The sequence below is a fragment of the Thermobia domestica genome, chromosome 12 (genome assembly GCF_964235325.1).
Source record: "Thermobia domestica chromosome 12, izTheDome1.hap1.1, whole genome shotgun sequence".
NCBI classification, from domain to species: domain Eukaryota; kingdom Metazoa; phylum Arthropoda; class Insecta; order Zygentoma; family Lepismatidae; genus Thermobia; species Thermobia domestica.
In genome coordinates, this window is record NC_137465.1 from 230,567,527 (window position 1) to 230,578,858 (window position 11,332).

Below are 11,332 nucleotides of genomic sequence, written 5' to 3' on the forward strand. Positions count from 1 at the left end.
CTTTTTCCTCTTTTTCATAAACCTGTTATTTTCTTTTTCCCTTGAAGTCTGCGAGTGTATATGTCAAAATATTACACTGAAAGATAACTACAAGGTCTGTAAGAATATAAATGCGCGGGAATTACATAAAAGATAAGCTATATGTTTTTCTCATAAGAGATCGTCAAAATTTAATCAAGCGAGCCCGTAAAACATGTTATGTAGAGTACCAATGAACACAGTGCTAAATTTAATTGATATATAGTTGTAGTCGTATTTTCCTACTACAATATTTTCGATTGAAGCAAAATGATCTCCGAACGGTTCGAAGGAAAAGTAATCTGTAAGTAGTGTCATTGATATTTCTTACAAAGTTCTGCAATAATTATTATATTAAAAGGAAAGATAATACAATTGCACTATGAAGATATTGCACTCGGTGTTGCAAAGGGATGTTAAACACTAACTAATTTGTAAAGAGTTTGGTTTAGGAGTTCATTGATGGAAGTGATATTCAAACCAGAAGTGGTAGAAATCATCAACTTCCGGCTTCATTTGGTAATTGGTCATTATAGAGTAAAACGGTAATAGCGAGAAGCGGTTTTTTGCATTCGATTAAGGGTCCTAAGAAAGTATTTCATGTTTTGAAACTATTTCGATGGTTGAGCGCCAAAAGGGCGTAACTGTCGAATTTTCATATTTTGAGTTAATGCTATGAGGACATGTATAATGGATTGAATTTTCTTGTGCCAAGACGCCTTAATGAAAATCCTTGGAACGTTATTCGAAAATGATATAAAGGTACAACTGAGTTATTAGCATTTGGTTCTGTGCCAGAGAGGCACATATCACTTAAGCCTCTAAACTAATAAAATTGCAGTTACGCCTTTTTGGCGCTCAACCATCGATTTGATTCATCTGAGCTTTGCTTTAGTCGTTCAAAATGGAAGTGACACAGCTTCTGAGTAAAGCATATTGTTATTGAAATATCGATATGTAACAGTTTGGGCAAGTAGCTAAATCTTGGGTTCCATCGGGCACATATCTGATGTCTCTGATGAAGATAAAGGCTTAATTATTTGGCGAAACTCTTACTTTAATATATTAATATTAATAAAATATATTAATAAAAAAAACCTTGTCCTTTGCTCAGAGACTGTGTTATTTCTATTTCGTCTCCATCCTTGATTCTCTGCTGAAACTGGAAGTAATAAAAATGCAGTGCGACTTGTGGCTTCAATATTGATCTATAAAGAGCAAACACTACAAGATATAGCGTGAAGCCGAGTTTCTGGAATCGATTTAGCATTCTAATAATATATATAGGAACTATCTTCTCTCTTAAACCTCTATTCAACCCGGAAGTGGCAGAAATCAACTACTTCCGGTTTTGACGTTGATCTCAAAAGAGCAAAAACTAATAATAATTGGCAAGAAGTGGATTTCTGCAATCAATTAAACGTCCCAGGATTATAACTCATCTCTAATCTCAGAACCAAAACCGGAAGCAATAGAAATCTACTACTACTTCCGGTTTCAAAATTAATTGAGAAAAAATCACACCATACAAGCCAGACCTATTCATTGGTGTACAAGTGACAGAGCTACTTGTTAATCTTACATTACATTTTCTGAAGAAAGATCTTCACGAAAAATTCAGGATCTTTAACTGGGAATGATGAATTCACTATACTGTGACATGTATAAGACTTTTTTTTTTTTTTTTTTTAAATATTTCTTTCTAAGATGATGATTTCCATTGAACCGCTTTCGTGAGTGAGAATCCTCTTGAAGTAAGGGCGTTTCCTCTTCTTGTGACGGTGAATGAGATGAGACACATTCCTTTGACACTTCCTTCTTGTCGCTGTATGGTGGCGACCTAATGACCTCGTGATTTTCTTTTCAAAAACCCAGTTGACATTCATCCAGAAGAACAATTGGTTCGCGTGTGCCAATAATTTATGCAGAGCGTCACACCTTTTGATGAGCGTGATGATTGAAGCGTCCTCAATGAGTGGGAAATACGATTTTTTTTTCTTTCTTGAAAACTTTAAAAGTTGTTTTAAGAAGTTCCATCTGACTCGGAGATTCTAGGCAAACGTAAGGTTTATAACTACTTAAACCGCCCACCTACATTTCAATGAGTTATAACTAGGTATACGCCTTTAATTCAATACTAAGTCAATAACTATATTTTATATATTAAAAAAATAAAAGTGCCTTACGATCATAGTTGAAATTCAAATCAAACAATACTTGCAATAGATAAATATTAAAAGAAAACCCGCTTTGTAAATTTTAGTCAGTTTTCTAGTGGTCACTGTTTTCATCCCGTGTGCAATTTAATGGTAGAGTATTGTGGATGGTATCATTTTGTTCCTTATAAGGTAAGGAATGAGAAAAGTGATGGTGGACATATCAGACCCACGACTGGGAGGGGGAGGGGGGAAATGATGAGTCATCGTTCGCTTAACTTCTGATAACTTCGCTCGTAATCATTCGATTTTATTTTTTTTTTTTTTAAGAAAGATCTAAGTACGTTCTACACATTATGTTATTAACATCTTTTACGTAAATGTAGTAGTTTTGGCTAAAAATTTCAAAAAAAGGGATTTTTCCTAAGAGAAAAATATTTTGTTTGACAAAATAATATTTTTTTAAATTATCTATTTATCCAAATAGCTAAATTTATAAAAGGAGCATGAAATACAATTTTTTAATTTCCAAAATCGTTGTTATATAAAACATAAAGAAAAGAACAGTACACAAAATCTAATATTTCACTCAAGAGAAGCAATTAATATTTTTAAAAAAATTATCATTACACCTATTTCTACTATTTATTATATTATGTGATCCATATTAATGTTAATTCTGTAGATGTTCATAAGTATTTTAGAAATATGTTTTAATTATCATGGAATAAGAACTCCAGTCATGTGTTTTCTTATTATATTCAGTTACTGAAAAATAAAGGATACTCTTCTTCTGGTGTGAATTCACAAAGCAGTCATCCAGACACTTCCAAAATCCGAAGTTGTCCTTACTTTAATCTTTACAACATTAATTCTTCTTAATGTTTTAATATACACTTCACTACACTCTGACACCACGTTAAGAACGCACTAAGAAAAAATAAGATGGTTAAAAGGGGAACAAAGGAAACATACAAACACTTCCTGATTTCCGTTCCTTCACGTCACAGAGAGTTTAAGCTGTTCAACCGATCGTCAGCAGGTCGAAAGACGGACGGACTGGTTCACGAAAGAATAGAATAAGAAGTCATATAACTAAGGCTTTCCCTTAATGACAGTGCTAAGTAATTTCTTGTTTCACAAGAGTCTACTGGTTCTATCCTAGTAACAGATTCCCTGTCTGCGTAGTCCGCTTCGAGGTACTCATCTCGTAACCATGATTCAAATTCATTGCTGAGAGAAGCTCTTTAGGACCACTAAGAAAATCACACATTATTGGCTCGTATTACTCTTTCCCATTAACAGTCCAACCCCAGACAGTCACTGTAGGTAGTTCAGGATTCGCAATATGTCCTTTACATTATATTAGGGCTTGAAAATGTGCTCTTTTTTTATGGCCAGACGCAGAGTATATTGTGTTGGAGGCATGCATGATCCATCGACTTGCTTTCAGTAAAAAACCACTACCGCAGTTCTTTTAGGGATGTTATCTTCGGGATTCTTAAGTATACAGAGCGTATAAATGCTTCCAGGACTCGGAACATTTTTTCATTAAAAGTATCTTTTCCCAGTGTTGACAAAGGGTCAAGTAGTGTCTCATCAGCGTCTATAAAATTATTAAAGAAACTTGTATTCACTTTACCATAAAATGATCTCCCAGAGAGAGAATGCAATCCAATCAAAGCACCAGCTCGTTTATGAGCTAACGCTTGATATATCATACGAACAGAAAATTCACGTATTTTAGTTCCTGAGACAACAAACCAGATATCCTCTGGAAGTTGAGGGTAGAAATTCATCGCTAGCAGTAGCGTAGCCAGGATGTGTGTTTGGAGGGGGGGGGGGGAGAAGTGCTGTTATAGGTACATGTAGAGAAATTACAAACAAAAAATATGTAAACATAAAAATATATAAAAAATTACAAACATCAAAGTACCAAAGTACATTGTCGGACATCTTTGGAGGGGGAACCTCTGGGCCCTCCCTTCCCTACGCCACTGGTCGCTAGTATCAGTAGGACATCAGTCTCAGGAGAAAATATTTTTAGAGTTCTGCTTCGTTTAAACTCGCGAAGAGTGCATATAAAATAGTCTCGTATCATAATACCGTATGTGATGTATCGTGGTGGACATAAATCATTGATCAGGTAATGGCGACTGCTTTGAAACAAATGCAGAGTATGAGAATTAAATCTGTCATATCTGTAGTTTGGTGTGGAGAAGATACAAACTTCTAAACCAAAGGTTTAAGAACAACTCAAGTTATTAATATAAACTATGCCGAAGATAATTGATTTATATCATGATAAAAGAAATACGAAAGAGGTTTTGAAATGAAGAAAGTAACATAGTGAACTTTCCAAGCGGAGGCAAAGAAATTTAACGTAACCACACTAAAGACGAATCATTTACCGCATAGTAATCGTGGTTCAGTGGTCAAGGCGCTCGACTACTAATGTTCGATTTCTTGGATTGAGTCTCCGTCGAGGAAGTATTTTTCTTTCTTACTTTAGAATTTTTGGTGGCGATGACACATGTTTTATTATCTTAAGATATTTGGATACTCGGATGTCAATACTTGAACTATCAAATCTTCAGGAATAATAATAGTATAATAATTAACTAATTATTATTATTATTATCATGTAAAAGATTAAAAGCTAGGAGCTAATTATCGCTCAGTTTATATCGTTACAAGCAGGAACGTGACATTTGGCAAGAATATTTCGGTTTTGTTTAATGTTGCCCACGAGAAGAGGAATTTCTCATCTTGTTTCTAAAACAAACAAAATAACATGAGAATTAACATTTTAAATTCGAGACGGAACAAGGCTAACTCAAATTATCGTCTCGCTTTGGAAATGAAAATCGAGACGAGATGAAAAGTATCGTAAACATTTTTCGTCTTGTCTCGATTTTCGAAATAGTGTATGTCTATTCTTTAAGTAGCAATTGCTCTGTAGACTGAATCTTATAGCCTATTTTGTTACTTTGTATTTCAGAGCTCATTGAATTATGGTCTGTGTAGGTATTTTTGTAGCAAAGCTTTTATAATTACCTCTGCATATCCTAGTTTATTATATGCCTTATTGTTGAGTGATATTCAGTTATTTTTACTACAGTTATTTTCCTTAAAACATACAGTAGAATACTTTCGACATGAAACTTGAGTGGAACGCTTTCGTTCAAAATTTGGGTAGTTGTAGAGATGTGTCTTGAAGGTATTGAAGCCCTTTCCCGAAATCCCTACTTTTAAGTAAGTTTTGCCAAATTTTAGGGCAACTTTCAAACTTTTAATACCATTATTATTATTATTATTATTATTATTATTATTATTATTATTATTATTATTATTATTATTATTATTATTATTATTATTATTATTATTATTGAATATTTGAGACCTCAATATTATGTCCGCCCCCCAGAAGAGTCGAGTCGAGTCGAGATTCGAGACATGTTTCGAATCGTCCGCATCCCTATTAGCATATATATAATTATTGTTTTCGTTCCCATTCCCATGAACGCAATAGGGCTACATAACTTCTGGATTATTCGCTTTCCCAACTATTTTGAGGCTTTAATGTGTTGCAGCATATCCCGAGTTATGGATAATATATAATGTAACATTTGTTGTATATATATTATAATACGAGACTATTTTACATAGTATATTACAATAAATGAACTGCTTGGATGCCAAGAACTAGTACAGTTAGATACGTTTCACTTCTATAGATAGGTAGGGCTATTTTTTAAAAGGATTTTTGTAAACACTAAATGAAAAAACAATAAACTACATACAGTAGTTATGGTTTTGGTTCCCAACATAAAAGAAATATGGATTTTTTAATGAGATATTGCACTTCAACTTTCACTCCTGGAAAATTTCAATTTTGGAGTTAGGCCACTTGGCATCAAAGCAGTTCACTGTAAGATAAATACATTCCTCACTTTACTCTAGTAACATAGTTGTTCAGGAGCCTGGGATTTCCATCTTCTCAAACGAAAGCTGAACGATTGTTTAGTACATGCTGACTATATAGGAGTAAGAGTGTATTAAGTTTCCGAGCTTTGGTGCGTATCAAGGGCGGCCATCAGTGGGGGCAAGGTGGGGCGCTTGCCCCCTATAGGAAATTGTACTTGGGAATATCGAAAACCCAATAGAATTTTTACATTAGTTACAGCAAAATTTGAAACTATATTTGAAATATCGCTTATACTTGCACCCCTTGGAAACCACAACATGGGCACCCTTGGTGCGTATCCCTATTTACACACTGATATAACTTTTAATATGAGTTTATTTAGCTTTCTCTTCTTATTGACTTAACACCGATTTCTGCCTGTTATCATGGAGGTGTTCATTCACTAGACATCGATTCTGCGCACTGCTGAAGGAAGGATGGATTTAGTAATTTTTATTTTCCGAAATCCACGTCTGAAATGTATTTCAATTACTTACTAATCTGGTTGTAACGCTATTTCCTTTTTTCTTTCTTTCTTTTCATGACATAGTTTTGTTTTTTGCTGGGAGTGTATTTTACATTCACCCAATAAAATTACGGGTTCATTATGTAATCAGTTATAAATTTACAGAAATTATTAATATAAGTTCGCGCTAATTGTTTAATGCATTTCAAAGGTTTTTGTTTTTATGCAGCTCACTAAGGAAAATTTATTTCATAATCGTAACATTTATGAACTAAGAAACTTTACTAGTAAAGTGAACTCGACCTAGCACTGTGGCCGCTGTGACTCAGTAGCATAGCTTTCACCTTTGGTGTGTGAGGACTCTGATTCGATCCCAGCTGGTGCCAAGTGGGCTTTGTGGCACAGAAACACCGTGTGTGTGGACTTTCTCGTGGTTCTCTAGATTCCTTCCACTTACTTCATCCCAGCATTTCATTCATTCTCAATGTCACCGTTTTCTTAAGCTTACAGGGAATAATCGTGGGACGTGACGTAATACTGAAATATTTTATTTCAAGTTAGAAAAGCCCAAAATTATCTTGCCCTCCCCCTGTTTTAATGTTATGGTTAGGGGTCTGAGTTGGAGGTGTGAAATCCAGCATGCAAACACTTCGCTCATGAAGTAAGAAACAGTAATTCCTATACTGCTCTAACTTCAGATCTTATAAGTACATGTTGGATGTGAGGATTCACTAAAGTCAGAGACGTGGGTTATTGATTATAAGCTTGTCAATAACAATGAGCAAACAAGTATTCCAGCTTTCCCGTTTTTAAAGTAGAAAGAAAATTATGGTGAATAGGTAGGAAATCCGACTGTATTACTTAATAAATATCAAATTCATTCTTTAATTACTAGATGGTTATTTAGTGCTCCTGTTGCAGGTGATACAAATGACCATTATATTTTTCATTGACAACGATAAAATCCATTTATTGCTAATTGAAACATAAAATACCCACTAAAATACCCATTTTGGGTAAATACACGGGTATTTTACATCCCTAGGAATGCCTCGTAGCTATAAAGAAAAGTTATATATACATACATTCATACATACATATATATATATATATATATATATATATATATATATATATATATATATATATATATATATATATATATATATATATATATATATATATAACTTTTTCTTTATAGCTATACGGATCCACAGATTTGTAAAATTTACAGAACAAATTTGTAAAATTTTTTAATAGACTAGTGCGTAAATAATCTAAATATCTTATGTTCTTATCTGTGAAATGCGTATTTACATACAAATACATTATTGAAAGTCGAAATGTTATGCACGAATTCACTCATAAGATAGCTACTAAGTACAGTAAATGAGGTTTCTAAAGTAAATATTCTAACTCATCACTCGCAATTATAGAAATGTCCGAAAGCGAAGGAATCCACATATTGCGAAATTTACGTTAGTAATGTGTTATGTTACTTTGGAACACAAATATGCAAGCAATGAAAACATATCGGAATATTACCTATAACGTCTTTAGTAATGTATATACATACAAATACATAATTCAACACACAAGGTAATCCAATTGAGCTAAGTTTACTCTTGGATTACCTTAAGAGATGAGACTGAAAAAACTCGGAAGCCGAAAAATAACGACCACTGTAATATATACGAGGGCCACTATTTATTTTGAGCCTAACAATGAAAAAACAGTAATTTGTCATTGAAAATTAATTTATTGTTTTTCGAAATATTCTTCTTTATGATCAATACACTTTTACATTCGTTCGAATCATTTGTCAAAACATTTTTTCCAATCTTCTTGAGACACCTCCATAATACGGTTTTTGAACGCATCAACGGCTTCTTCCGCCGACGAAAATCGTTGTCCACGCAATTTATTCTTGACATTCGGGAACAAGAAGAAGTCATTGCGTGCCAAATCAGGACTGTATGGCGGATGACCCGTCAATTCTAGTTTTTGAGTGTTTAAATAGTCCGTTGTTAGACGAGATGTGTGAGAGCTCGCATTGTCTTGATGAAGAATAATCCGACGGCTCTTGTTTGTTTTCCGTATTTGACCGAAAACCACCGGCAAACAAATTGTTGTGTACCATTCAGATCTGACCGTTCTACGTTCCTCCAAGGACACAGTTGCCACATGACCAGTTTTGCCGAAAAAAACAGGCGACCACTTGTTTCGACGTGCTTCAACGCGAACAACTGTTGTTGGATTTGGTTCATCTTGAAACACCCATACAGTCGACTGCTGTTTATGTTCCGGCTCATATGCATATATCCATGATTCGTCACCTGTTACAATCTTTTATACGTCTTTTGAAGCACCGCCATTGTATTTATTGAGCATTTGTGTGCACCAATCGACGAGAGCTTCTTTTTGAGTCTTTGTCAAATTATGTGGGATCCTACGAGAACAAACCTTTCTCACAGGTAAATGATCATGTAATATTTTATATATGCTGGTGGAACTAATGCCTAGGGTTGAATCAATCTCACAGTATGTCACATGACGATTTTGCAGTATTAAGTTTTGCACAGCATCAATGTTTTCTTGATTAACAACTGATTTTGGATGACCTTCGCGAATTTCGTCAGTGAGCGAATGGCGGCCACGAGTAAAATCGTTATACCAGCGTTTCACAGTGGCAAAGGTTGGGGCTTCATCGCCAAATGTGGAAGTAAGTTGATCGTTGCACTCTTGTCTCGATAATCCACATCGAAAATCGTAATAAATCATCGCACGAAAATTTTCACGAGTTAATTCCATTTTTCTTTTGTCACGCAATCTTCGTAAACAACACAAACAAAGCAATAAATTGACAAAATATGTGAAGTACGTTATGGTCAACAATGTCAAACGTTTGTATGCAAACAAAAAAAATGTCGTCTAACTACAATCAGTGTTGCCAAGGCTCAAAATATAAACAGTGGCCATTGTGTATTTTAGGGCATTACCGGCATCTATGGTCTTGGCTCGTCACGTATGAGAGATGGCATCCCTCAGCAAGTACTATGAGGAAAGGGGAAGGAAAGAAGTGGCCTTGGACCTGTATGTTAAGGTACAATCCCGGTATTTGCCTGATCTGAATGAAGAAAACCCAGGAAAACCTCACTTAATATGACTGACCTGAAAAAACTGTTACACATTTTCAACTTAGTGTCCTCACCGGAAATCCAACCCGGGATCACTCGCACTAAAGGCGAGAGTGTCAGCAACTACGCTACGGGTTGCCACAGGAAAAGTATTGTAAAGATGGACAAATAAATTAACGCTTGTCAGTTTCAGTTGTTTTAATTATTTTAATGCGTTGACGTTAAAAAAGTTCATATTCTATTATAAGTATTCTCCATTTGCTGTGAGTATGAAACACGTAACAGGTGAATCTCATTCGGAAGAAACTAGAGATCATTCGGGGGCCCGGACAACTCTTGTCTCTTCTCTATCTTCTCCGTGACTTAACCTCTGGATCCACGTCTGAGTTTTGAAAATGTACAGTACCTTGAACCTCAAACCAACTGACAGATTAAGTTGAAAAATGTACAATTTAATCAGGGGTTTATTAATCCATCTGAAGGCCCCGGGGCTAGAAAAAATATGTGGCCTCTGCTGACTTCGTCTAATATATTTCTGTGAAAGTACGGTAGGAAAGTTAAGGGAATATATTTCATATTTTTGGTCATATTTTATTTTATGATGATAATTGTATCTTCATGATTCTTTTTAGATAACCAGTTGAGATTTTGATCAGAGTGGAGGCTCCTATCTACCTGGAGGCTCGGAGCTATAGCCTCCCTAACTCCCCCTTAATCCGGCCCTGAATTTAATGCACAAATTAATACAAATTGAGAATAAACAGTAAAAAATGGTTGTATCAATTCAACTCAAATTTAACACAGGGCAGTGGTTCCAGCGTGACTACCACTGTGCGGTGTTAATTCATCACAGACCCCGCAGTGTTGGCGTTTAACACAGGGAGTGTGTTACGTTTTCAACACACAACCGGTGATGAGCGGTGTTAAATTCGGATCTGTGTTAGTATTTTCGGTGTTGATTCGACACCATGTCAGAGTCAGAGGTGTGGGGAAAAATGTTGCGTGTTACTTGTGGCGGTGTTGCACCAACACGAAGCAAGTTAAACAGTGTGTTAATTATTTAGTGTTAATATTACACCATGTCAAGTATCAATATAACACAGTCCCTGTGTTATTTCAACATCATTTCCTTATTATTTCAACACAAAATCTGTGTCAGAATTCAAGGTCAAAGCCGTACTAGCAACATCGTTTTGGTGTTAATTCAATAGTTCCTGTGTTAAAATTCAAGGTCAGACAACCAGATTAACACCATTTTTGGTGTTAGTTCGACTCCACTTCTGTGTTACTACGACACCTATTTCGGTGTTGAAATAACTCCGTGTGCGGTGTTGATGTAACCATTTTTCTGTGTTGGAAAAGCTTGTGGTGTGCATGCTTACAATTACCAAAGATTCTAATTTTAAAATAAGAATAGTAAACTACAGAATACTTCATATAGAAAAATCTTCATAAAAATTTTTGTCGTCCTCCCCAACATTTATTGTGAAGTATTTCTTGATGGTGCGAAACACAACCTTCACCAATATCTTGTTAAAGAATGATAGGAAACTCTTACCTATATTCTTATAGTATCTTTGCCTCTTAA